This window comes from Stenella coeruleoalba (genome assembly GCF_951394435.1).
Source record: "Stenella coeruleoalba genome assembly, chromosome: 7".
In the NCBI taxonomy this organism is placed as follows: Eukaryota; Metazoa; Chordata; class Mammalia; order Artiodactyla; family Delphinidae; genus Stenella; species Stenella coeruleoalba.
The window spans coordinates 113,500,335-113,527,924 of NC_137153.1; the positions used below are offsets into that span (position 1 = coordinate 113,500,335).

General features: G+C 51.0%; 1 protein-coding gene across 2 annotated transcripts in view; it reads left to right on the forward strand.

Annotated features, from left to right (window-relative positions):
- MVB12B (multivesicular body subunit 12B) overlaps positions 1–27,590 on the forward strand; it is a 470,401-nt gene that overhangs the window by 54,960 nt on the left and 387,851 nt on the right. For both annotated transcript variants that reach the window (XM_079928057.1, XM_079928058.1), the window contains exon 2: positions 12,896–13,131. The gene's annotated coding sequence lies outside the window, so the exon portion shown is untranslated. The remainder of the gene's footprint in view (positions 1–12,895; positions 13,132–27,590) is intronic.

A 27,590-nucleotide genomic window follows, 5' to 3' on the forward strand; every position in this document is an offset into this window, starting at 1 on the left:
TCACCTGCTAAATGGGGTGATGATGCCGATGTAGCAGCACTGCTGGGCACGATGACATTGGATACTGTGCGCAGAGGGCCGGGCGCACAGTAGGGATGAAATAAGGTGAATCCCACCCTCCTTGGCTTCTTTCGTCCGTATTCACCGCCTCTTCCTCCCGGCACTGTTGTCAGCTTCGAAGTGTCCTCTTACCTCGCTGCTTTGAGGGTCCCTCGAGGCCAGGGCCCGGAGAGGGTAGAGGTGAGGTTGGGAGAAAAGGGATCGTGAGTGCAAACTCAGATCTGCCCCACCCCGATTTCCCTTTCACTCCAACGCCCGTGCTCCACCGTGCTCCACCGCAGGGCCGCTTGGGGTCTAGATGAAGTGCGTCGGTGGAGGGGGGAACATGGGTGCATGTGGGAGCCGACTGTCTCCTGCTTAGCAGAGGGGATGACCTCACCTGCCTGGCTGGGGAATTGCATAAAAAAGTGCCCAAGTGAGGGATTCTGCGAAGCCAAGAGGGCTTGCTTTCAAAACAATTAGCGCTAACATCTGCCCAGGCACCCATGCTGTTTTTGTATAATTAAAACAAGGCTCCGGAATCCCACTGGACACTCTTTAAAAACCACTCATTTTCAGCATTATTTACAACGCGGGAATGCTGGGAGGGAGGTGCCTGACACCCTTACGGCCGTCCCAAAGGAGAGGCCTGGGTCTCTTCCACAGTGGCTGTCTTCCGGGTGGGGGAGTTGGGGCTCCAGACCTCAGGCCTCAGGGAGAGGCCGCGCGGGACCGGCAAGAACTGGACGAGACTGCCGACCCTCTGCCACCTTGCCTTCTTTTCCATGGGCCTTGCTGGAGATAGGGTTGAGTTGGGGCGGGGAGGGAAGAGGGCGGGAGAGGGGGGAGTCCTGTGTTCCTCTTTTCTTAGGGATGCTTGAATCCCAGTGGCTGCAATGATTTATCAAAGCTCAGCTGGTAACTGCTGCAGATGTGGCAGTTCTCAAAGAAAAAAAAAATTAAACAATAATTAATAGCAAATCACTGCATTAAGCCTTTTCAATTTAGAGAAAGCTTGGAATTGGGCGGGAGGGATTAGCTGGACAAAGGCAGCAGAGGTCAGGTTCTAGGCCTCCTCTATGTGCACACACAGGCCCATGCGTCTGCGCACACGCAGGCGAACCAGCACGTTCATTGTCAGTGCGTGTGTCTCAAGCACAGGAGAGCACACAGGTGTACAAAGGCAGTCCTGGGTGGCACACACCCAGACACACACACGCGTGCCATGCCGTGCTTGTACACACACACGCACACGTCTGTGAACTCACCGGAGCAGGCACGCTACGTACCCCAGCATGGGCACCGCGCGTCTGAGGCCTGCAAGTGCATACCGGCTTCTACACGCACAGGCGCATGCATACCTGCACACAGGCAGACGCAGGGGGAACCGTGGGCAGTGCTGGCCGAGGACGCATCTGGTCTCCCGTTATCCCCACTCTTTGTATTCTTGCAAGTCCCAGCACCCTAGGGGCTGAGGTCTCTGTGGGAGCCTTCGTTCGGTGGGCCTTGGGGGAGGCTGAGCCCTGAAGCTTGGCTGTGTTGGGCTGCTCTCAGCTGAAGGAGGTGGAGGGCTCTGAGGCCGAGGCTGGAGCTCTGCAGAGCTCTGAGTTCTCAGGCCCCTGACTCTTCCGCTTCACAGCTAAGAAATCAGGTGTGCCCCCAACAGCTTGCCCATGGTCAGTGCCCCAGCTCTGCCCTTCTGTGCCCCTTCCATGCCCCACGCCCCACGATCCGCCCTCCTAGCATGGGCTGCCAGCAGAGAAAATGAACGTCTTTGGACCAATGAAAAAAGGAAAAGAAGACCACTCGCCATGGTTCTTTGGGATGGAAACCAAGCCTTCCAGTTGCATCTTACCCGTGGTGGGGTCATTTGGGCACCAGGGCTTGCGTGTCAGCTGTGGTTCCTCCAGACGGGCTGTTTGGGAGGAGCCAGTCACCGATCCAGGTAATGGCCATTTGCTCTGAGAAATGGGTACCTTTCCAGTGCGTTCTGCCCAGGACTCTCTGGCCAGGCAGCCACTGGGAGGGGAGCCAGGAGAACTGAGGAAGCAGGAGGCTGTAAGGCCGACATCCCTGGAGAATCCCCACAGGATTTATTTCGTGTCTGTGCAAAATAAATCCTCAGCTAGATGCGACAAATGTGGCTCTCTCCTTGGCGTTTGCAAAGTGCTTTCTCATCGACCCTCTCCCAGGGTCAGCTACAACCTCAACCTTAGCAAAGAGGGAGCAGAGCGAGGTGTGAAATGCAGCCAGGGAAGGCAGAGAGACCTACTTTGGAATCCCAGCCCTGTGTGACCTTGGACAGCCCCTTGCCCTCTCTGTTCCCTAGAATTCTTCTCTGTAAAGTGGCAACAACTGAGGCAGCAAACCCGAGGGATTGTTCTGAGGATTCAGTCAGATCATGCAGGGAAAGGGCACAGTCCCTGGCACAGCGCAAGCTCGGGGCATGGTGGCTTCTGTGCCCACGATAAGAATTATTACTATCTACGAGTGCATTTGACATTGACAACCACCCCAGGAGGTGGTATCGTTTATCCCATCTCACAAAGGCGGAATCTGAGGCTGAGGGAGGGAGTGTCGCCCTTTGGGTGTCTGTTAAGCTCACCCCCCTTTGAGATCTGCCCCCTCAGCCTCAGGGGCGGCCCTGGCAGTGAAGGAGCCGGAGGATACCTGAGTGTTGGCAGCCGGAGCCCAGCAGTGTCTCTTTCCTGGGAACTGGGAATTTGCGTTTGAGTCACAGCGTTTGGCTGGCCTCTGTTGGGTGTCTGAGGTTGTGGGGGTCAAGGCCAGGCCGTGTGCCGAGAGAGGAGAAAGAAGCAGAAACCCCAAGGGAAGGCAGGCGGCAGTTTTGCTCTCTGGCACCAGTGCCCCTTCTGTTCAGGCCCTACTGCCTCGTGGGGTCTGGCTGCCCGTCCCACCACTTTCGGGGCCCTGCCAGTACTGGTCCCCCTCCCCCCTTACCACTTCTTCCTTATTTCAGCGTGTGAGGCTCTGGTCTTGTAACCGAAGGATGCCTAAGCACGACCATGTAGGTTCACGCCCGCAGGCACGGCACGGGGCTCTGGCGGTGACGAGACAGACCCGGCTGCTGCCTTCTGAGCAGAGAGGCAGCATTTGAACCTGTGTCCAGTAACCCTTCAGTCACAGTTGTGTCAAGAGCTGTGCGCAGCAGGAGGCTGAAATGGGCCTGACCCGGTTCTGTGGGAGCTGGTCAGGGAAGGGCTCTCACAAGCCTTCTGGGGTGAGCCTTGGGCACGGACAGGGCGCTTGACCCACTGCCAGTCAGTCAACCAGTAAATGGCCCAGATGACGTGGGGACCCAGGATGCCAGCTTGCCCCACCCCACGAGGCTGCCAACCTCCTGGGGCCAGAGAACAAAGCGCTGCAGGATCATGAAGCCTTGGTGAGGCCAAGGCACGGGACCGTGAGATGTCCTGCACTCAACTGAATGCTTTACTGCTGACTCAGCTCCTGGTTAAGCTGGGTGCGTGCAAGTGTCACAGCCCGCAGGGCACTGGGTCTGCTGGCTGGGCCGGTGGGGGGTCAGGCCGTGTCAGTAGTGAAATCTGGTTTGGAGCAGGGGATTGGCAGGGGTTACTCCCCCAAGCCCGTGTGATGACGTAGGGTGGGAGTGTTTGGACTAGGAGAAGGGGTGACACCATCACTGGCTTCAAATCTGAGAGGACTGTTAATACTACTACGATTACTACCGATAGCAGCTACCCTGTTTTGAGTACTTGCTACACAGGAGGCAATATGCTAAGAGTTATGTACATGACCTCAGTGGAGCCACCCAGCTACTTGATAAGGTAGAAACTGGTAATATTCCCATTTTACAGGTGAGTAAACAGAGGTCCAAAGTCATTGTCATAGTTTAGATACTTGTTCAGCAAATCTTTGGTTCCATTCCTACCGTGGGTGGGGTGTATTTCCCTGCCCCATTGATGTTGAGCTTGGCCATGTAAGTAACTCATTTTGGCCGGTGGAATGTTAGTGAAGGTGACATGAGCAGTGGTTTGAATGTGCTGATTGGTTTCACTTGGCTCGTGCTCTCCTGCCATTTCAGTGGGAGCATGCCCTGTGTAGACGCTGGTTCAAGACTGAGAAAGAGACCCACAGAGCAGACTTGAATCTGACCCGCAGCCTGAAGCAGAGCTCTTAGCCACGCTCTGCTTAGATCGACTAAACCACAGGCAACCTGCAGACCCATGAATGTGGCCATAAATATTTATTACTGTAAGTTACTGACTTTGTTATGCAGCATTACTGTGGCCGTAGCTGACCAGTACACTTGCACAACCAGTAGTGGCAGAGCTGAGATTTAAACTGAAATGGTTCTGACCAGAAAATGTCAACTTAACCCCTATGCTATGAAGTCTATCAAATTAGAAAATGTGGGTGAAGTTTTTAGCAGAGTGCAAGGCCCTTCATCAACAGGTTATATGTAACTAGTATTAATATTTGTATTGTCATTATCACCATCTCTAAAGAGCCAGGGAAGCCCAAAGCACCCATGGGCTGCTGGAGGTGCCGTAGTCAGCAGTGCTGGAGGAAGGGCCTTGGCGGGGAGACCGTGCCTCCCACCTGGATTCTGGAACAGGGCCAGAGTTATGTGTCAGTGGCTGAGGTTCCTGAGAGGTTACCACCCACTTAGCATCTCTGCAGGAACCAAGAGCAGGAGAGGAGCATGGGCTCAGGAGTCAGACAGATCTTAGTCAGAATTCCAGCCCACCAACCGCTGGCTGTACACCTGGGGCAGTGTCCTCTCTCTGTGCCTCAGTTTCCTCATCTGTAAAATGGGGGTAAAGATCAGTTTCCTTGTAGGGCTGTCGTGAGGATCAGGTGCAATTGTTACTGAGGAAGTTTAGCAACCAACCAACCAAAAACATACCTCCCTCGTGTACACAGACTCTAGGGAGCCAAGGGGACTGGTCCTCGGAGCCCGTGTGAAACGCCTCCAGGGGACACCCAAGCACTTCGGGAGAGCTAGCCAATGCCTCTGCAGTTGGCCCTGGCAGGCAGGGTCCTCCCCAGCACTCTGGTCACCCTGCTCCTGAGAGCAGCCAGCACAGCCTGTGCTGCCCAGCCTGCAGGGGTCAGGTCCAGCCTGACGCCCAGGGTCCCCTGCTCACCCCAAACTCCCACGCCACACCTTAGTCCGACCCTTGCAGGGGGTCTCAAGCTTCCCTGACTGACTGGCATTTTGTATTTGAGTGATAAAAGGGCATTGTGGCCTCTGGCCTTCCTTCAGCATGCTGAGCGCCCTCCCTCAGCAATTCTCCCAGGTCTTAGTTTTAAGTCACTTCCTCCAGAAGCCCTCCCAGATCCCCCCAGACTAGTGTACCCCACCCTCCAGAGCTCCCCGTGCCTTTACTGCTCTTCTCTCCCCTGCGCATTCCACTCTCTCCCCACAGCTGCCAATACCACCCTTTCTCACTATAGTGGGAATGACTTACTCTTGCCTACAGTAGGGACTCGGACAGAGGGAGGAGGAGAGCATTTCTTGGGCACCTGCTGCTGCCAGGCACCGTACACACATTACCTCATTTAGTCCACACCAAACGTTGGCTGTTAGAGTGATTATCCCCATTGAGCAGATGAGGAAACTGAGGCTCAGAGGGGAACCCAGGTCTGCCCGACACTGAAGTCTGGTCCCCCAACCACTCTCCCTCCTGGGACCTCAGCACCCTGTGCCCTGAGGCATGGCTCACCCCCTCTCTTAATTGTAATTCAACTACTTGTGATATTTCGGTACCAATTAATATTGATTTTACAATTGGTTTACGGAGATGTTGTTTTATTACTAATATATTTAATGTGCAAGTCAATGAGAACACTTGCTTGGCTCTCTCCCTGGAAGGTAATAAAATCAAATATCTCAGGGGTAAAATGCTACCCGAGCCGTGAATGGCAAAGCAGATGCTTAATGTTACAGTTAAAGACGAGGCCAAGGGCTGGGCAAAGCCCACCTGCCCCACAGCCTGCTTTCAGGGCTGCCGGCGAGGGGCCTCCCTGGGCTCCACGGGCTCCAGACCTGCTGGGGAGGCCACGGTGAGGTTCCTGAGGGCTTTGGTGGAGGGGGCTGGGGCCAAGGGGGGCAGGCAGGAGACTGCCGCCTTTGAGGAGCTGTTCTGGGCAGGCCTGCCCTCACTGCCCATCCTCTTCTCTCCCTTTCTCTCTCTCCCTCCCTTCCCTATCCTTCATTCCTTTTTGTTTATTCATTCTTCCATCGATTTCGTTGTTTATCTGATCATTTCTTTGCTCTCGTATTTTCCCATCCATTCATCCAATTTCTCATTCATTCATTCAATAACTTTTTGGACTTTTGTTCATTCATATATATGTTCAGTCATTTGATTGTTCATTCATTCATTCATAAGGTAGTTAGTCTTTGATTTATTGATTTGTTCATTCACTTATTTGTTCAGTCATCCGACAGCTATGGACAGAGCCCTCCTTCTGTGTTGGGCTGGGTGCTGGGGGTTCGGGGGGGCACTCTGGACCAGGTGCACGGCCCCTGCCCGCCTCCCCGAGTCACAGTCAGATGTGGGCGGGGGGCTGCCTCCCTTTGTTGCCTTGATGGTTTGTCCCACCCCCTTCTCCTTCTCCTGTGTCCAGTGGCAAAGGCTGGAGCAGAGGAATGCTGAGGACCTTTGCCCCTTGGGGTCTTCCTGTACTCAGCGCTTCCAGAGCACCCACCGTGCCCAGGTGTGTACTGTCCCCACCTCATAACTGAGGAAACAGGCCCAGAGGAGCGGAGACACTTGCTCAAGTTCATACAGGTGTAGACATTAGAGCTGGGATTTGAATCTGGGTTCGTTTGACTCCAGAGTCCGTGCTTTCCTCGTCATTGAGGCAGAGTGGTTGGGGCACAGACCCTGGAGCCAGACCTGCGTTCTAATCTCGTTCCCCCTCCCACTAGCCTCGGTACCGTCCTCTGCGAGAGTGGGTCTCATCATGGCAGTGAGCTCAGGCTTGGGAAGGGCCTGGCACAGAGTGGCGAACTGCCGGGGTCACGTCTTCAGGACTTGGCTGTTGGCGATGAAGAAGTCCTTTCTGAGACTCTGGCTGTCAGGAGGCTGTGGCATGCCTACAGGTCAGGAGGAGTCTGTGTGCAGCTCTCCAGGACAGGACATGTCACAGCCCCCTCTCTCTTGGGGTCCTGTAAAGCCCAGCTCTGCTGGGGCACGGGGATGGGGGTGGGCATGGGGGTGGCCAGCTGGACCCCGGCTCCCCTGCTGTGATTGATGGGGGAGCCGGTAATGAAGCTGGCTGGCAGTAAATAATCAGACATGAAAATCTTACCATTTAATTAACCGAAAATAAACGACCAAGGGCCCCTGCAAGAAGGGAATCCTGGCCACCGCAGTCAGCTGCTGCATTGGGCTCAGAGTGGAACCACTCACTTGCTCATCACTCATTCATTCATTCATTCATTGTGCATCACTCATTCCCACGGCACAACCCTTACTGTTCCAATGGAGTGTTGTCATCCCCATTTTGCAGACGGGGAATCTGAGGCCCAGAGAGGGGACGGGATTCACTGAGAGTCCCATGGGGGTCAGTAAGTGACCTGGGACTTGATCCTGTGGCCCCTGAACCCAGGGCTGCAACCCACCGTCCTCCTCCTTGCCCCGACTTGTCCCATCTTCCTGTCCATCTCTCCAGATCCTCCTGTTGCCCTCCTTTCCCAGGAAGGCCTCCTGGACTGCTGTTGCCCAAGGTGCCACTGAATGACCCCGGATCCTGGGCAGTTGGGGCGGACCTGGGTCCCAAGACTTCCTCACTTCTCCTCGAGCTGCTTGGGTGGTGAATATTTTCGGTTATAGACGACACCAACCTGCACCTCTGAACTAATACTCCCACATCAGCTGACTCCTCTGGTGGGAACAAGAGAATCCCAGGGCAATGGGAGGATCTGCCCCAGGAACAAACAGGATGAAGTGTCGGGATGTGTGTGTGTGTGTGTGTGTGTGTGTGTGTGTGTGTGTGTGTGTGTGTGTGTGTGTGTGTGTTAAGGGGCTCTGTGAAGGGACAGCTTCTCCTTTTCTTTTCTTTCCTTGTTTTTCAGGAGTGAGCCTCTGACTTGCAGTCACTACTCCCCGGCCTTCTGTATAACGGGTTCATGGCAGACAATTAAATAGAGCAGGGAGAAGGAAGCAGGAGCAGAGCCAGGATACGTGTCCCAGTGTCCTGTTCTTGTTGTGGCTTTGTTCTTTCTTTTTTCTTGTTGTTGCTTCTTTAAACTTTTTTTTTTGTTTTGGTGCCTTGTTCTTAATTTGAAAGATTGCTAACATTTTAGAGCGCTTTGCATGTACCGGATAAGTGCTTCACATAACGATCTCATTTGGTTTTCACAATAGCCCTGTAGAGTGAGTATTCTTAGTATGTCCATTTTCCAGCGGACTGTAAAGCTCAGAGAGGGGCAGTGGCATCCCCAAGGACACACAGCTCATTAAGAGGCTGACCTGGGCCTGAGGTCCCAGGTCTGTCTGAGCCCAAACCCATGCTCTTTGTCAGCTCTCTTGGCTTCCCTGTTCAGGAGCTGGCAGGGCAGGGTCAGGGCAGCTATGGAAACCTGTCTTGGACCCTGGGAAATGGACAGTTCCTGCAGGTCCAAGAAGAAGGGCTGGTGTGCGTGGGAAAGAAGATGGACTAGATGGAGAAGGCGGCGTCCGCGGGGGCTGCCCACTGTGGTCTGGCTCTGGGTGCATCAAAGCTTTGGGCTGACCGAGAGGATACTCTCTGAGTCAGACGAACCTGCGTTTGCACTGTGGCTCTGCCCCCCACTTTCTTTGTGGCCTTGGACGCGTTTCCACTCCTGGGTAAGGGATCACGGTGGGGCCCGACTTGCAGGGCTGTGGAGGGGATCACATGAGATCATGAAGGTTTGTGCTCAGAGGAACGTGCCAGGTATACAACGGTAAGTGTCAAATAAATGTGATCCGATATTGTTTCTCTTAGTGATCTAGGTTAGTATCAATACTTAATACGAAGTCTTTTTTGCCGGATTATTGTGAGAATCAGAGCTAATATATTCAAAATGCCCAGAATAGTACCTGGTATGTGTTGGGCACGTCATAAACGTAGGGCTTGTCTCTGTTTTTGTAAAGCATGTATCTATTTATGTGCATATACACGCTGAAGGAAGTCTGGCAGGAAAAATGCCGAAATATCAACAGTGATTTTTTTCAGGATTGCAGGCGATAGTTTTCTTCTTTGCGATTTTCTGTGTTTTCTGCATCTTTAGCCGTGAGGAGGTATCATTTTTGCACCTGGAAAACCAGAAACAGCAGAAGCCGCCGTGGCCAGGCAAGCAGCCCCCCGGGTTGTCGGCCCCAGTAGATGCTCATTTTCCAGGAGAGGCGGACCCAGAGAGCTGCCCTGTCCTCCGTGTCCTCAGGCCCTGGACCCCTGGGCCTCAAAACTTGGGGATTGGGAGTTCTATCTCAGGCCTCTTGTGCTGGGAATCCCTGAGGGATGTCCGGGGCTGGGCTATGACCTGAGGGACACTCCGATGCTTCCTTAAAGCTGAGGGCACCTCCAGGGCAGTCACCATGGTTCTAGCCCCCCCAGGCCTCAGGCACGCCCCGGTTTCTTCCTTCCCGCCCCAGCACGGCGCCTCCAGTCCTCGCCAGTTGGCATATGGAATGTGGAGACAATAGAAGCTGAGTGTAACCACTGTTTACAGAAAAAAATGGTACAAGATTTATTTATTGGAAGGTGACTGAGGAATATGAATTCTACACTCCATTTAAAATGCTTTTTATTTCTCTCAGCCTTGGGGCTCAGAGTACATCTAATTTCACCCACAGCTATAATTCTCTAGCAAACAGTTCCTGCTGCTCCTCTGGGGTCCCCAGGAACCGGGTTAGTTTATGTCTGCCACTGACGAGGCACAGGCAGGGGCAGCGACGGCTACGTGCCAGCGCACACGGCGCCCTCCCGCCCATGCCACCGTCGGCCCCAAGGTTCAGGCCCGTGTGTGCACACCCGGCCGGGCTCGGCTGGGCCCATGTGGTGCCCGTGGCGCCAGGCCCCGAGCCCTGGGATGGCCTAAACGCGAGCAGGCGGGTGGCCCATATCTCACGCTGGACGTGTTGATTGCTCCAACCTCAGAGCTAACAAACAATTAGTTTGTTAGTATATTTATCCTGTGAACATTGGAGCCTGTGATTACAAATCCAATAGCGGGATTGTGGCAGCATTTGGAGATAAATCTGTGCTCCAGGCCCGGCTGTGTCAGCTATGGGGGCTGGGGGGGGCAGTGGCAGGGGGAGGGGGAGGCATCTCAGTGGCCTTGCCTGCCTGTCCCTGTGGCCGTTTTTTCAGCTGCTTGTTGGCCTATCTGTCTGCTGGCCTGCTAGTCTGTCTGGATGCGTCTCAGCTAGCTTGTCTGTGCGTCTGTCTGACCCCTTGCTGGCCTGCCTGCCTGGGACTCTGTACTTCCTTCCATACCAGGTCCCGGGGCTGCAGAAATACCTTAGAAGATGCCGAGCCTCAAGCCACTCATGTTCTTCTTGGAGAGACACTGTCACCCATCTGACGGTGACCAGAGGGATGGCAGAGGGATGGATGGAGAGAGCACCATGGGGTCTCTAGGAGGAAAAGGCTAACTCTGCCCAAAAGGTCAAGGAGCCCCCAGTGGACTCTGCCAGTAGCCGCCCTCGCCTTTTCTCCTTTGCCTTTTCAGTATCTTTCCTCAGGCCTCCCCTATCCTGAAAACAAAAATCCAGCCACCCACCCCATCCTCCCAGCGTCACAGTTTTCTTCACTTATGCAGGTCTTGGATCACCTCCCTCAGTCCCCTCTCCGCTGCCTAGTAGATCCGGTTGCCCCCAGAGGTGCTATAATGGACACGTGTCCTCCCCACCTCTCACACCCCTGGGCACTGCTGGACTCCTTCCCTTTGTGACTTCTTGAGACGCCCATGGAGCTGCGGCCCTGGACTGGGCTCCATCCCCGCTGACTGCATCTTCCCAGCTCCTTCCAGTTCCTCTGCCTCTGTTGGCTTCTTAACTGCAGCCATGCCCTGGGCCAGCCCTCTAGCCCCTGCCCTGCTCTCTCCCCCTCCATCACAGCACGCACTCACTCGGCACCCCCACCACGGACATCCCCGCGTCTCTGCCTTCAGCCCTGAGCTCTCCCAGGAACCTGGGTTCCTCCTCCCGCTGTGGCCTTGACCTCAGGGTCCAGCCAGCCCCAACCCCCACTGGCCACCAAGCTGGACCCTGGGGGTGGTCAGTCATCCTCGATGAGAACTTCTGCTTTGCCCCCAGCCAGGGAGTCACCCAGGCCTGTCAAGTTCTCCTCCAAACGCTTCTCACACGTGCTCTCCACTCTTCCCATCACTGTCCTATGGCAAGCCACTGCGATCTCCCCCTGACTGGTCTGCAGCAGCCTCCGCACTGGCCCCTCAGCCCAGATGCATTCCCCCGTAAGCCCCACAATTCATCCCAGTGTTCCTGAACCTCAGGGGGAGCACAGGCAGAATCTGTAAAATGGGGACAGTAAGTCTTGCCTGTTAGGGTTGTTGGTAGGACTTAATGAGAGCTCAGCGATATTAGTGGCCCACTTATATTTAGCATTTACTGTGTGTCTAGCGCCCTGCCAGGCAATTTACCTGTTGGTCTTATTTCATTTTCACAACTTTGTGAAATAGGTCATATTATTATCTCCCATTTCACAGATGTGGAAACTAAGACTCAGCGAGTTAAAGCATATGCCCAAGGTCAGAAGATTGTAAGTGGTGGAGGGAGGATTTCAATGTGGGTCTGCTTGGTTCTTGGGCCGTGCTCTTAACTGCTGTCTGTGCTTCTTAGGGATACCCATTCCTTAGCAGTGGTCAGGGCCAGTGACCACCTTTCCTCTGAGGTCCAGGGCTTTCTGAGGGCTCTGCAGTGTTCCCTGGGTTTGTGAGGAGGAATTTCAAGGCACTGACCAGTGCTGAGATGCCCATCCACCAAAGTCTTTTTTTCTTTTTTAGGACATAATTCTCACACTGTAAAATCCACCTTTTAAAAGTGGACATTCAGTGGTTTTTAATATATTTATAAGGTGAACAACCATTATCACTATTATCACAATTCCTGAACACTTTCATCATTCCCCAAAGAAACTCCCCAGACCCATTATGCACTCACTCCCCTTCCCCTGTCCTTTGCACCCTGGCAACCACCGATCTACTTTCTGTCGCTGTGTATTTGCCTTGTCTGGATGTTTCATGTGAATGGAATCATGCGACACGTGGGCTTTTGTGTCTGGGTCCTTTCACTTAGTGTGTTGTTTTGGGGGTTCATCCAGGTTGTGGCGTGTACTTCATTCCTTCATTCCATTCAGTACTTCATTCCCTTTAATTGCCAAATTGTATTCCACTATACGGATATGTTAGTTTGTTTATTCATTCATCAGTCAATGGACATTTGAGTTGTTTCCACTTTTTGGCTCCGGAGAATAATGCTGCTATATAACGTACGTAACATTCCTGTGCAAGCGTTCGTACTTGTACTGTGTGCAAACAAGTGCACGCGTGTTGTTGATTCTTTTAGCACACCTACGTGTGGGACCGCTGCGTCGCACGGTAATCCTAGGTTTAAACTTTGCAGCAAGTGCTTTCCAGGGGCTCCCATTGGCCACAGTGTTCTGTGGGGTGGGGCTGGGGAGCCCGGCTGAGTCATGAGCAGCCTTGTGGGGTGGGACCCTGGTGAGGCTCTCTGAGCCCATGACTCTTCTCACTACTTTCCTCCAAGAGTGTGGACGTCAGACACTTCGCATTTGTGATCCCATTTGACCCCCAGAGGAACCCAGTAGGGAAGGTACTGTTCACCTCCTTTTTTTTTTTTTTTTTTTTTTGCAGTACGCGGGCCTCTCACTGTTGAGGCCTCTCCCGCTGCGGAGCACAGGCTCCGGACGCGCAGGCTCAGCAGCCATGGCTCACGGGCCCAGCCGCTCCACGGCATGTGGGATCTTCCCGGACCGGGGCACGAACCCATGTCCCCTGCATCGGCAGGCGGACTCTCAACCACTGCGCCACCAGGGAAGCCCTGTTCACCTCCTTTTATGATTGAGAACACCGAAGCTCAACAAGGCCAGGTAATTTGCCAGTGAGGGACAGAGTTGAGTCTTTTTTTTTTTAAGTGTGGAAAAGCTTTTTTCTTTTTTTTTTTTTTACATCTTTATTGGAGTATAATTGCTTTACAATGGTGTGTTAGTTTCTGCTTTATAACAAAGTGAATCAGTTATACATATACATATGTTCCCATATCTCTTTCCTCTTGTGTCTCCCTCCCTCCCACCCTCCCTATCCCACCCCTCTAGGTGGTCACAAAGCACCGAGCTGATCTCCCTGTGCTATGCGGCTGCTTCCCACTAGCTATCTACCTTACGTTTCATAGTGTATATATGTCCATGCCTCTCTCTCGCTTTGTCACAGCTCACCCTTTCCCCTCCCCATATCCTCAAGTCCATTCTCTAGTAGGTCTGTGTCTTTATTCCTGTCTTATCCCTAGGTTCTTAATGATATTTTTTTATCTTAAATTCCATACAGATATGTTAGCATACGGTATTTGCCTTTTTCTTTCTGACTTACTTCACTCTGTATGACAGACTCTAGGTCCATCCACCTCATTACAAATAGCTCAATTTCGCTTCTTTTTATGGCTGAGTAATATTCCATTGTATATATGTGCCACATCTTCTTTATCCATTCATCCGATGATGGACACTTAGGTTGTTTCCATCTCCTGGCTATTGTAAATAGAGCTGCAATGAACATTTTGGGACATGACTCTTTTTGAATTTTGGTTTTCTCAGGGTATATGCCCAGTAGTGGGATTGCTGGGTCATATGGTAGTTCTATTTGTAGTTTTTTAAGGAACCTCCACACTGTTCTCCATAGTGGCTGTACCAATTCACATTCCCACCAGCAGTGCAAGAGTGTTCCCTTTTCTCCACACCCTCTCCAGCATTTATTCTTTCTAGATTTTTTGATGATGGCCATTCTGACTTGTGTGAGATGATATCTCATTGTAGTTTTGATTTGCATTTCTCTAATGATTAATGATGTTGAGCATTCTTTCATGTGTTTGTTGGCAGTCTGTATATCTTCTTTGGAGAAATGTCTATTTAGGTCTTCTGCCCATTTTTGGATTGGATTGTTTGTTTTTTTGTTATTGAGCTGCATGAGCTGCTTATAAATTTTGGAGATTAATCCTTTGTCGGTTGCTTCATTTGTAAATCTTTTCTCCCATTCTGAGGGTTGTTTTTTCGTCTTGTTTATGGTTTCCTTTGCTGTGCAAAAGCTTTGAAGTTACATTAGGTCCCATTTTTTTATTTTTGTTTTTATTTCCATTTCTCTAGGAGGTGGGTCAAAAAGGATCTTGCTGTGATTTATGTCATAGAGTGTTCTGCCTATATTTTCCTCTAAGAGTTTGATAGTGTCTGGACTTACATTTAGGTCTTTAATCCATTTTGAGCTTATATTTGTGTATGGTGTTAGGGAGTGATCTAATGTCATACTTTTACATGTACCTGTCCAGTTTTCCCAGCACCACTTATTGAAGAGGCTGTCCTTTCTCCACTGTACATTCCTGCCTCCTTTATCAAAGATAAGGTGACCATATGTGCATGGGTTTCTCTGGGCTTTCTATCCTGTTCCATTGATCTTTCTGTTTTTGTGCCAGGACCATACTGTCTTGATTACTGTAGCTTTGTAGTATAGTCTGAAGTCAGGGAGCCTGATTCCTCCAGCTCTGTTTTTCTTTCTCAAGATTGCTTTGGCTATTCAGGGTCTTTTGTGTTTCCATACAAATTGTGAAATTTTTTGTTCTAGTTCTGTGAAAAATGCCAGTGGTAGTTTGATAGGGATTGCATTGAATCTGTAGATTGCTTTGGATAGTAGAGTCATTTTCACAATGTTGATTCTTCCAATCCAGGAACATGGTATATCTCTCTATCTATTTGTATCATCTTTAATTTCTTCCATCAGTGTCTTATAATTTTCTGCATACAGGTCTTTTGTCTCCTTAGGTAGGTTTATTCCTAGATATTTATTCTTTTTGTTGCAGTGGTAAATGGGAGTGTTTTCTTGATTTCACTTTCAGATTTTTCATCATTAGTGTATAGGAATGCCAGAGATTTCTGTGCATTAATTTTGTATCCTGCTACTTTACCAAATTCATTGATTAGCTCTAGTAGTTTTCTGGTAGCATCTTTAGGATTCTGTATTTATAGTATCATGTCATCTGTCAACAGTGACAGCTTTACTTCTTCTTTTCCGATTTGGATTCCTTCTATTTCCTTTTCTTCTCTGATTGCTGTGGCTAAAACTTCCAAAACTATGTTGAATAAGAGTGGTGAGAGTGGGCAACCTTGTCTTGTTTCTGATCTTAGTGGAAATGCTTTCAGTTTTTCACCATTGAGGACGATGTTGGCTGTGGGTTTGTCATATATGGCCTTTATTATGTTGAGGAAAGTTCCCTCTATGCCTACTTTCTGCCGGGTTTTTATCATAAATGGGTGTTGAATTTTGTCGAAAGCTTTCTCTGCATCTATTGAGATGATCATATGGTTTTTCTCCTTCAATTTGTTAATATGGTTTATCACGTTGATTGATTTGCATATATTGAAGAATCTTTGCATTCCTGGAATAAACCCCACTTGATGGTGTATGATCCTTTTAATGTGCTGTTGGATTCTGTTTGCTAGTATTTTGTTGAGAATTTTTGCATCTATGTTCATCCAGCTCTATCTCATTCCAAAATCCATTTATTTATTTAATTGAAGTATAGGTGATTGACAATGTTGTGTTAATTACTGCTGAACAGCAAAGTGATTCAGATACGTGTGTGTGTGTGTGTGTGTGTGTGTGTATACACATTCTATCTTTAAATATCCTTTTCCATTATGGTTTATCATAGGATATTGAATATAGTTCTCTGTGCTATACAGTAGGACCTTGTTGTTTATCCATTCTATATATAAAAGCTTACATCTGCTGACCGCAACCTCCCACTCCATCCCTCCCCCACCCCCTTTCCCTTGGCAACCACCAGTCTGTTCTCTATGTCTGTGAGTCTGTTTCTGTTTCACAGATAGATTCATTTGTGTCATATTTTAGATTCCACATATAAATGGTATCATATGGTATTTGTCTTTCTTTTTCTGACTTAGTATGATAATCTCTAGTTGCATCCATGTTGCTGCAAATGGCATTATTTCTTTCCTTTTTAATGGCTGAATAGTATTCCATTGTATATATGTACCACATCTTCTTTATCCATTCATCTGTCGATGGACATTTAAGTTGTTTCCATGTCTTGGATATTGTGAATAGTGGTGCTGTGAACATAGGAATGCATGTATCTTTTTGAATTATAGTTTTGTCCTGATATATGCCCAGGACTGGGATTACTGGATCATATGGTAGCTCTGTTTTTAGTTTTTGAAGGAACCTCCATACTGTTCTCCATGGCGGCTACACCAATTAACATTCCCACCAACAGTGTAGGAGGGTTCCCTTTTCTCCACACCCTCTCCAGCATTTATTTTAGCCTGGAAACTGTACTGCCATTTGGTTGGCTCAGTCAAGCTTGTGGGAGGAAGCAGGATGTGTAGAGGAGGTGCTTGGTGAGGCAGTGGGTTCCTCCAGTATTCCTTAGACCTCTTACTCCTTTGTTCTGCCAGCTGCTGGGGCTGACTTCGGGAGGGAATGGGCATATTACTAGGCTCAGATTCCTCTTGTAGGCCCAGGCATGCTGGATCAGGATGGCTTCTGAGAGACGAAGTCCTCGCCTCCATTTTATAGGTGGGAAAACTGAGGACCAGAGAGAGAAGTGCCAGGTCCAAACCAGTGGTAGAGCTAGTATTCAATCCTGCTCCATTTGCATCCAAAGCCAGGTGTGTGCGCGTGTGCGTGCGTGTGTGCGTGTGTGCGTGTGCGTGCGTGTGCGTGTGTGCATGTGTGTGTGTTAGGTGGCAGTGGTTGGCATGGCAGAGAGGGCCATGCTATGTGCCCAGTTAGTGAAGGTAGATTTAAGCCAGGCACACCTGTGGGTGGGGTGCAGCACTCCTGTCTTGGTGACATTGTTCCCATCCCGAGGAGGAATAGCTGTAGATGGCCAAAACTAGGACAAGTCCAGTTTAGGGGCTGGATAAGGCAGTATCCCTAGGGAATGGCTCCGTTGGACCTGCCAGTACAGACACCTATAGATACCAAGATGTAGCTCTGTTCTAATAACCCCTCCCTGGAGGAAGGAGTCAGTCTGAGAGAGAGAGGAAGGCCTGAAAGTGTAGGCTTGGGGTGCCGCCCCTCCATGACAGCACAGATGTGTAGGGTCTAAGCTTGTCTGAGGGTGGATTCGGGAGCCATGGTCCAGGGTACCCAACTTGCCCCTTTGTAACTCCCACCTGGGATCCTGTAAGTGTCAGCAGCAAAACCTGAACGTGAGCAGGGTGGGGGACAGTGGAGAGGGGGCACTTAGGGGTACTGTGTTCCACTCTGCAGCCCAGCAGGGGTGGTAGGAGCTCCAAAGCATAGTGGGGGAGCTAGAAGATGTAATGGGGAGGGCTGCCTTGCATCCTTTGTCGGAAATGGTTCTAATAACAGCACCCATCTCGAAAGGGTTATTGTGAGCTCTTGGAGTGGCATGATATATGCAAACTGCTTGGTAAAGTAAGCACCCAACCAGTGATAGCTAAAATAGCTCTAATCAGGCCCTGCCTTTGGCGTGTGTGTGGGCTTGGGCAGAGGATAACTCAGAAGCAGGAATGGTGTCAGGCTGAGTCCCATGTGTTTCCCCCAGGTTTGTGCCACAGCCTCTGACGGACTTGAGTGCTGGCATGACAGCACCAGCAGCACCTGATACTTCTAAAGCCTTTGCTATGTGCCAAGCCCCATTCTAAGCTCTTTATTATCAATCACTCATTTAATCTTTACAACACTCCCTGAGACAGGTTAAGTTTTATTATCCCATTTTACAGCTGAGAACACTGGAGCCTAGAGAGATTAATCATGTGTACGAAGGCACGTGGCTAGTAGGTGGAAGAACTAGGATTTGAATAAAAAGCAGTCTATCTCCTGATTCTGTGCCTTTAACAACCACCAGAGTTTACTGCTTCTACCTGGCTATGCTCTATGGGGCTAGAGCAGTTGGCGAATGGATCCACTGTGGGGTCTGGGGAAGGCCGTCCAGGGGACAAGACTCACTCAGCTAACATGGCCCAGGAAGAAAACCAACGCTTCTCCTCTTCAGTCATCGTGGACAGAGACGTGTCTGGCATTAATTGTCCATTGTGTTGTATCTCTTTTCGGTCAGCCTTTGGGATTGTTGAGGGCAAGGACCTTGTCTGGTTACCCTCGTATGTCTTGTGCCTAGCATAGTGCTGGAATCACAGTAGGAACTAAGTTAACAGCGATTTGTTCCTGTTTGCTGTTGACACAAGTCTTGACGCACATCCACTATGCTCTTTGAGGTTCACATTTGACCTGCCTCCCCGAAGACCTATGCACATGGCTCTAGAAAGGTCCAACCTGTATTGAGATGGGTTATGACCCACACATGAATCTCTGGATCCTGAGTCTATGGGATAATTTCTGAGCTCATACACTGCAAGGTAAAGACTCCTGCAGAATCTTGTTTACTCTGTGAGGCAAAAGTCCGATTATTAGGCCATGACCTGCCTCCAGCTTGAAAACTAGCTTAAATTTATCCCCCGAAGATGCTGAGACAACCTTGATATTCCACAGGAATGGTAATGGTCACTGCCTTTAGTGGGGCACTTACTGCTTTCCACAGTAGCTCCAGCAGAAGGGTCAGAGTTGGCAGGACTTCTCCTGGCAGCCTAACCAGCACTAGCTGTTCCGGACTATGTGGGGCCGGATCTCAGGACCTTCAGTCTGTGATCTAGGGAGGTTTGAGACGGTCTCGTCCTGCGGAGGGGCAATAGAGACTTGTCAGGCTCCATGGGGGTTGTGGGGAGGAGAGGTCCTGCCAGTAGAAATATGTGGGAGAATCTTGGTGTCTGAAGAGACAACTCTGAAGGTGAACCAGATCTCCCAGTTGGGAGGCAGAGCAGTGAAGAAGCTAGGACACTGACTTTGGAGTTTTTCACTTACTCATTCATTCACTCACTCATTCAACAGATATTCTTTGAGAGCCTCTTCTTTGCCTGGTCTGGACAACAGGGATAAAGGCATAAATCACCAAGATAGACGGAAACGTTGGGGTTTACAGTCTAGACGTGTGTGTGAATCCTGTTCCTCTGACTCTGACTTTCTGAACTTGGGTGAGCCAATAGCTTCTCTAATGTCAGGATTTTTATGTACAAAATAGAGGTGATAATAGCACCTACCTCATTGGTTTGTTGGAAAATTAACTGGGGTAATGTATGTAAAGGGCACAGACCCTGGCACACAATCTATGCCAGGGATAAAGACCTCATTTTTGGACCATTTCTCAGTCCACTGTGGGTCCTGGCCTGGGACAGTCTAGGGAAAGGGAACTTGGAGATGCCCCCAGGGCACAGGATTAGGGCTGCCTTCGGACCTCCCAACAGTCTCCCTCTATAAAATAATTTCTTTAGGTCTAGAATTTACCAATGAATCAATAACTCTGATTCCCCCTGTAGTCTCAGTCTCCAGATAAATGTCCTCCGGCCTCTCCTGGTTAGACTGTGGAAGGGGTGAGTGTGTGGTGTGGACAAGCCCCAGTCAGCACCCTGAACAGAGGCTGGTGCTATCCATGGTGCTGATTACTTGCAGGCCAGCTTCTCACCTTGGAGGTGCAGCTACTCAGGGACTAGAGCAGCAGTCTCCAACAATTTTGGCACCAGGGACCAGTTTCGTGGAAGATAGTTTTTCCACGGCCAGTTCGTAACAGGCCGCGGACCGCTACCAGTCTGTGGCCCAGGGATTGGGGACCCCTGGACTAGAGGGAATGTCTGAAACTTCTGTGTGTGTATGAATGCATGTGTGTACATTTGCATGTGTGTTTGTGTGTCAAGGGACCCAGATCAGATAGCAATTGACCTCAGTAAGGTGACTTAGGACTCCTCCCTCAATCCTGCAGGCACTGAGGACCCTAAGTCAGGCTGAATAAGAAGGTGGCTGGAAGAAGAGTGACATCATGAGATGACTGCACCAGTCTTCAAGGAATTCCCCTCTATGCTTAGAGAACCCGAGAAGAGCCAATTCCCACTCTTTCCAGTGGCTGGGGCTGGACAGTGCCTTGCTACAGCAGGCCGTGGGGAGCACTTCTCTATTCTTCCTCTAGGGGGAGCTAAACAAGAGATGGAGCCCCGTCACCTCTTCTCTGCGTCCTCTAGGCCTCGTCTTGTAGCAAGCAGGGTGTGACATGGGGGCTTTCTTCACCTGTCCAGGAGATTTGTGATCTGTCTTCTCTCTCTGTGTTTGGGGTCTAGTGGATAGACAACTGCAGGGCTGAAGACTGCAGCTTCTCTTCCTTCCCCCCTCTTCTGGAGGAGCCCAGAACTTGGTTCCTGGGCTGGGCCCCATGTTTTGATTCAAGTCCCTGCTAGTGTGGAAGCAGGCCCCAAAACTAGCCTGGCTTCCTGTGGCTGGGACCCCCTCATTGGGGGCTGCCAGAGTCCCCCCTGGACCTGGGAATCTGGGCTGGGTCATTCTGATCTGATGTATGTCTGGGAGGGCACCTGATGGCCCAAACCAGCAATGCTGAGACCCTGCCCATCCGGCCCCAGATCACTTTAGACATGGGCTGTAGTAAGATTTGGTTTCACTCTTAGCTATTCCTGTGCCAGCCTGTCCGCGATTCCTGCCAGGAGCTCCTCAAATGCTGGGAAGCTGAGGCTACACGAAATAGACTCTTATCTCTCCCCATCCCCATGGCCGCCTCTGGAGGCTTGCTTTTGGGGACAGGGTTCCTCTACCCCACACCTCCTCTAATAGTTAAATTTTTTTTTTGTTAGAAAACCCCAAAGGGCTTCATGATCCATGAACAGGCTGTAGCACAGACCCAATAGCTAGGCTGTGTGTGTGTGTCTGCTTTGGTGACTGTGAGAGGTATTTTGTATATGGTTATTTTTATGTATGTGAGATGTGACTCTGAATGGGACTACATCTGCGTGTTCTCTCTCTGTGATTGTGTGCGTGTGTAAGAGAGCTGTCTCCTTGGGTGAGACTGTGTCATACCAAAGAACGAGTCTCAGTCTCTTTCTCCTTCTCTCTCTCTCTTTCTGCTTTGCAAATGCACATTTATGTGTGTAATCCCCACTTATTGTATGTTTTCCTGAGGACCTGGAGTGTGACTTACTGGGTGTGGTTGTGTGTCCTTTCCCAACGTAAGCTACATCTGTGTACAAGGGCCTCGGCTTGTGAGTGTGCACGCGTGGCGCCACGCCCATCATGTAAGGGCCTGTGTCTCTGACTCGCGGTACCATGAGGCGTGGATATGCCAGTGTCTGTGGGGATGTGATCCTGATATCGTGCCAGAAACCAGCTCCCTTCCCCCGACCAAGTTTCCGACTCTCCCACCTGAATGGCAAAGTCGTTTCTTTGAAACGCTTCCAGCACCTGGCTTAATAGACCTTCCTGTGAGCTTATTCCCAGTTCTGCACTGCTCCCCAGTGACTGGGGACCTTTTGTCAAGCACATATGAAATTAAGTGAAATAAAAATCATATTAAAAATTATTACCATCTAACAGCCATTAGTCTGCACACTGCTGTCAGCCTGTGATAGATTCCTCACTTACTTCAATGAATGTTCTAACGACAGTGATAAAATCACTCAGAAAAAATAGAATAAACTATTAACCCTCTCCCCATCGACACTTGTTTTTCTTTGAGAAAAATACAATAAAAGACCTTGGTGGAAGAGGTTGAGCCACATGTGACTCTTCAGATGGAAAAATGAGCTGGGTGTGGGGCGCTGGGCTTTGACCTCTGCACTTTGGGAGAGAATTTTGCTCTAGAGTCTAGACATCAGCCTTAATTTCTGAGCTCTGGGTTGAGATTCGGGTTCTGATTGACTCTGAATTGTTCTTTCTGGTCAGGTCGGGTCTAGTTCTTGTATTTTAAACTTTAAACTAGGTTAATTTATTTAGAAAGATTTATTAAGCCTCTACATCTGATAGGAAGGCCCAGGTGGATAGTAATGTGTATCTGAGCTGAGGCAGTGACCAAGGGGATGGGGAGACCAGGCAGATTAGAAAGATGCTTTAAAGGTAGAAAATACAGGATTAGCTAATGGGTTTCATCTGCAGTTGAGAGAGTGAGGTATCACGATGTTCATTGTGGAAGTGACTAGAAGTTGGAGGACATTATTCACTGAGATAGGGAACAGGCGGTCCTTCTTAGTAGGAGGGAAGAGCTCAGTGATGAGTTCGTTGAGTTTGGGGAGCCTCTGGGTACCCTAGGTGGCTGTGGAGAAGGCTCCTGGATTCCTGGGTCTGTAGCGCCAGAGAAGGTTTGGGCTGGAGGGACAGATGCGGGCATCCTTGGCACTCAGGTTGGGGGAGAAGCTAGGGAGTGGATGAGACCATCCAGGGAGTGTGTGGAGAGAGGAGAGTCCCAAGGACAGTGCGTTGAAGACAACTGGCCATTCAGAAAGTTCCAGCAGGAGACAGAGAAGGAGTGGCTGGGGAGGAGGGAGGAGTAGAGGAAGGTGTGATGTCACAGAGCTCAGGGAGAGAGAGTGTTTCAAGAAGAGGTAAGTGGTTGGTAAAGTGAAATGTTACAGAAAATCAGATAGGAGCTGAAAAAAGTTCATGGCCCTATGGAGGTACTGGTGACAATTCAGAGGTGTGGGAGGAGGGAGAGGCAAGTCAGACGCAGATATACACTCACACGCAGAGCCCTCTTCCCAAAGACAAGGTCCCTGACATAGCCATTCGCTCTGACTCAGTTTACCCAAACACAGAGCGGTGGACTGGCGGACCTCTCAGAGCCCCGCCACCACGATCTGAGATGCAGGCACCTGTTGTCCCTGTCTTCTGCGCTCTGCCTTTTCCTGTAGAGACACGGTGGAGTCCTCCTGGTGTCACTTGGCGACCCTCAGAGGTAAAGGCATGTGAGGGAGGAGCTCCTACCCCAGTCCTTGGGACCCTGATGGTTCACAGGTTCTACTGGTTCCTCTGTGGGGGGGGGGGGGGATGGGTGGGATCAGGGCTCCTTGGGTGAGGGTATGGGGCCTTGAGGAAGCTACTGGTGCATGAAAGATGATTCCATGAAGTGTGAGGAGGGATCTCTTTCCTGGTGGATGACCTGTCCCCTCCTCTCCCATCCGTGAGGCTCGGTCTCCCCTGCGGGCTGAGAGAACAGAGTCCCTCCCCCTCCCCCAGGGTCCCCTTTGTGGGAGAGGCAGGCAGGGCATACGCTCTTCACAATGGATATGAGACACTTGAGGTTGCAGGAGGAAAGGTGAGCCGGCTGAGGTCACACGGCCAGCCAGTGCAGAGCGGGGACCAGAGGTGCTATTTGGAGATGACAGCTAGGACACTCCGAGCTAGGCTGGAAGTGTCCATCTCCCTCCCCTTCAGCGGGGGGATGTGCCCTGTGCCATTTTGGGGGCAGTGTGGACTTACATGTGCTAGAAAAATCAACCAGGGAGGATGGATGATACGTCAGGGCCTCGCCTCTCCTGAAAACATGACATGCAGACATGTGCACGTGGCCACACCAGCGGGACTCAAATTCTTTCCCAGCGTTGTCCACTTTCCCCCTTTTTGTTTTTTAGGGCTGGGATGATGTCTGCCCTTTTGGATTCAAATACCCAAACCAATTCTATTTGGCTTAAGTTCAAGGGGGATTTTTTTCTCAAGGACCAGAGTGTCTTGCAGAGGTCAAGGACAGGAAAAGCAGCCTGGGAACAGGGTCAGACAGCCTTGGGGGGTCTCAGGCAGCCTCACCCTCCATCTTGTTCTGTGTCTGGAGCCAAATGACCTATTAGTTTTCTGTGTGCATCTGTTTTATTCTTCTCTCTGCACTTGGCTCTCCCTGCTTCTCCATACCTGTGGACAAACAGGGCTGCGTCCTGAACTCTGTACTTTCATGTCACCCGGGTGAGCCTTATGTCCTGAGCACAAATCTCACATTTCTGGGGCCGAGAACCCAATTGACCTGATTGGCCCAGGCTGGGTCAGGTGTTCATCTCTGGTCCAATCAGCTGTGCCTGGAGCCACGGGGTGATAGTAATACTGATGATAAGGATGATGGTAATGACGATGATGACAGTGGTAACAGCCAGCATCTACTGAGTGCTTACCACAAAATTTTAAGTGCTTTATGTTTATAATTTCTCTACTTCATGCTACACCCTGTGATGTAAGCGCTGTAATTATCAGCCTCCCTTTACAGATGAGGCACAGAGAATTTAAGAGATATGCTCAAGGTCATACAACCAGCGTACGGCCGAGCTGGACTTGGACCCCAGGGGACGGATCCTAACACCTGAGCGTCTGGCCGCTATGCAGTACTGTACTGTCTCTTGAACATGGCGGCCAGGCCCATCCCTGGAAGGGCAACTTTTAGAATAAGGGCGAGCAGGACAGACAGCTCTGGAGCTGTCTACTACATTCAAGTTCATAGTCAGACTATTGCAAAGATCAAAGAGGCACGGGTGGATGTCAGAAGTGGGGTGGCCTCCGGCATTGACCAGAGGGGCTGGGATTATGGAAAACTGGGCAGGCGCCAGCCTGAGACACCCATAAGGAGACAGGCTTGGCAAATTGCAGGTGTCAGTGAGGCTCAGACCTGGGGGCTGCACGTACCCTGAAGCTCGTGGGTACACCCTGGAGTGGGGTGGGACGTGAGACTCACGGAGCAGCCTTGGCTTCCCAACATCAGCCCAGGCATGAGGGCCCCTGGGTCTGCCACTGGGTCAGGCACTCACCGGCTTAGGCCTGTGCAGGGTGGAGCCCCCAGGGCAGCCGTGGGAGGCTGGCGTCAGCGGGTGCTGTCACTGACAGGCAGCCCCACTGCTGGTCCACGTCACGCTCTCCTGAACACAGCACCGAGGTCAACCCCTTGTTCCAACTGACTGGCCTATCTCAGCCCTGTCTTCACGATGCATGTGTTTTTGGGTGTCCAAGGCCACAGTGTCCTTGTGGTGTTCTTCTCATCCCTGAGGAGTCAGGACAACATGACAGGCTTGGAGTCAGAAAGGCCTAGACTTGAATTCTGGTTCTGTCGTCACCAGCTAGGGGAGCTTGAACCCATTTCTTCTGGGCCTGTTTGCCCAGGGATAAAGTGGGGGTGATGAGACACCTCCACGGGAGGAGGGACTCGGGTAATGCACACCAAGTGCCTGCTGCGGAGCCAGCGCTCAGCACATGCAGCTAATGTTATTAGAATCAATCCTTTGATCCAGAGCTTAAGTTGCACCCCGTCCGTTCCCAGAAACACACCTCTTGTCAGCTTCTCTGCTCTATGTGGCTGGTAGCTTGGCTCACGGGCTGAAGTCTTCCGTGAGATGCTGAGCGAAGAGGCTTTGGTGGGGAGAAGCTCGTGTCCCTTCTAGATGGCGTGGTCTCTGGAGAGACGAGCTGGCCACAGCCCGTTCCTGATGCCCTGTGAGGACCAGCTTCCTGAGCGGCCCTGCACCCAGATGGCCTCTGGGCAGCTACGTTATCCTCCCATTTCAGACACGATAGCATCCCCGCCATTCTCTGATGGGAGGGGCTTGCACACCTGGCTCCCGGCAAAGCCCAGGTCCTCTCTCCACATTGGCTTCTGGCCCCTGACCCGCAGTTTCTTGCGTTAATTTCCTGGAGCTGCCGTATCAGGTACCGCAAACTTCGTGGCTTAAAACAACAAAATTTCTTCTCTCAGTTCTGGAGGCTAGAAGTCTGAAATCAAGGTGTCAGTAGGGTCCCCACCGCTGGAGGTTCTCGGGAAGAATCCTTCCTTGCCTCTTTCTGCTTCTGTGGGTCTCTGGCAGTCCTTGATACCCTTTGTCTTATAGCTGCATCACTCCAGTCTGCCTCTGTCGTTACATGGCATTTGTCTCTCCTCTTTTCATGAGGGCACCAGTGAAATTGGATTAACGGTCCACCCGAATCCAGTATGGCCCCATCTTAACTTGATTATATCTGCAAAGTCTCTAGTTTCAAATAAGGTCACGCTCACAAGTACTACTTGTGTGAAGTGGTGTTAACACTTCATCATACCTTTTTGAGGGTCACGATTTGACCCATAGCACTGTCTAAGAGGGTCCCTGAGACCCTGACAATGTCCAACTGAGGACCAGGCGCTGTGGTCAGAGGGAGGAAGGGACTTGGGAGGCAAGTACAAAAGGGTAACCTTGCACCTTGGGAAGCAGGGGCTGGGTTACGAATGAGAGGGAGTGACCATTACCCCAAGAACCATTTCAGCCCTGGGACGTGAGTCCCATCACAGGAGGAATAGTCGGAACTGTCAGCCCCAGGGCTGGGATGAAGCTGCCCCTTCTGGCTTGGAAAAGTCATTATACAGAGGTGATGACCTCATCTAAGACCTTGGCCTGAGTATTTCTGGTGGTGTTTCCTGGAATGACTTTAGGGTACGATAATTAGACTGTTCCTGGGACTGAGGTCTCCTGGGCAGCTCCCCACTCATTCATTCATCAGATATTCCCTATAGGCCTACTGTGTGCCAGGGATTGCAACTGGCGCAGGGGATGACCTCGTGGAATAAGACATCAATCAAACCACCACTTCAGTAACCACTGCTAAACAATGATAACTGCTGTGCGCATGCGTGCGCGTGTGTATCTGATAGCATACCTAATAGGGAGGCCAGAGTTTGATTGCAGGATCAGGGAATTTAAGCAGAGACCTAAGGGATTAAGAAAGAACAAGGAAAGTGGGGAAGGGAAGATTGGGCCAAGTATTCTAGGGTGAGGAGAGAACAGAGGTTATTTGAGATGGGGCTGTGTCCATCAATGGGAATCTTCAGGCAGGTGACAAGGGTCTAAGGGAGCTGTCAGGTGACAGTCCGGTGAGCCTGAGGGGGTGACCAGGGACCCACCAACAGGGTTGTCGCAGGTGATGGGGACTCTGTCTAGCTTTGGGCCCGGGTCACTGTCCCAGGAGGGAGGAAGCACTAAGCCAGGGACTGGTGCTCAATCCTCCTTAACCCTCTTCCCTTCCTTTCACGTCAACGAATGTTTATTGAGCATCTGCAGGGGATCTAATAAGAAACCAGAGCTCTGGCTGCGCGGGGATCAGAAGGGGGGCCATGCTCGGCAGAAAGCTGGAGTGCTGGGCGGGGCAAGGCAGATGGGGACCTGCCATAGCAACAGGGCTGACTCAGCAGGGAAGGGAAGGCTTCAGGGTGCCCCCTCCCACGGAGACCTCACAGATGGCGATAAAGTACCTCTGATCCTTTGAGTCCCCGGATCTGCTTCCTAACCTGACCAGGGTTGGTTCAGAGACTGCATGGGGCCGAACTTGTAAAGTCCCTGAAGTTGAAAGGGACAGCAGAGCAGGGGTTGCACAGTGGGACTGAGAGGTGGGACTGTGACCCTTCCTGGGGGGCTGTGTGGTCATGGGGTCCCATGCGGCTTGGTTATCCCGACTCAGTAAAGGGGCGGAGGACTTG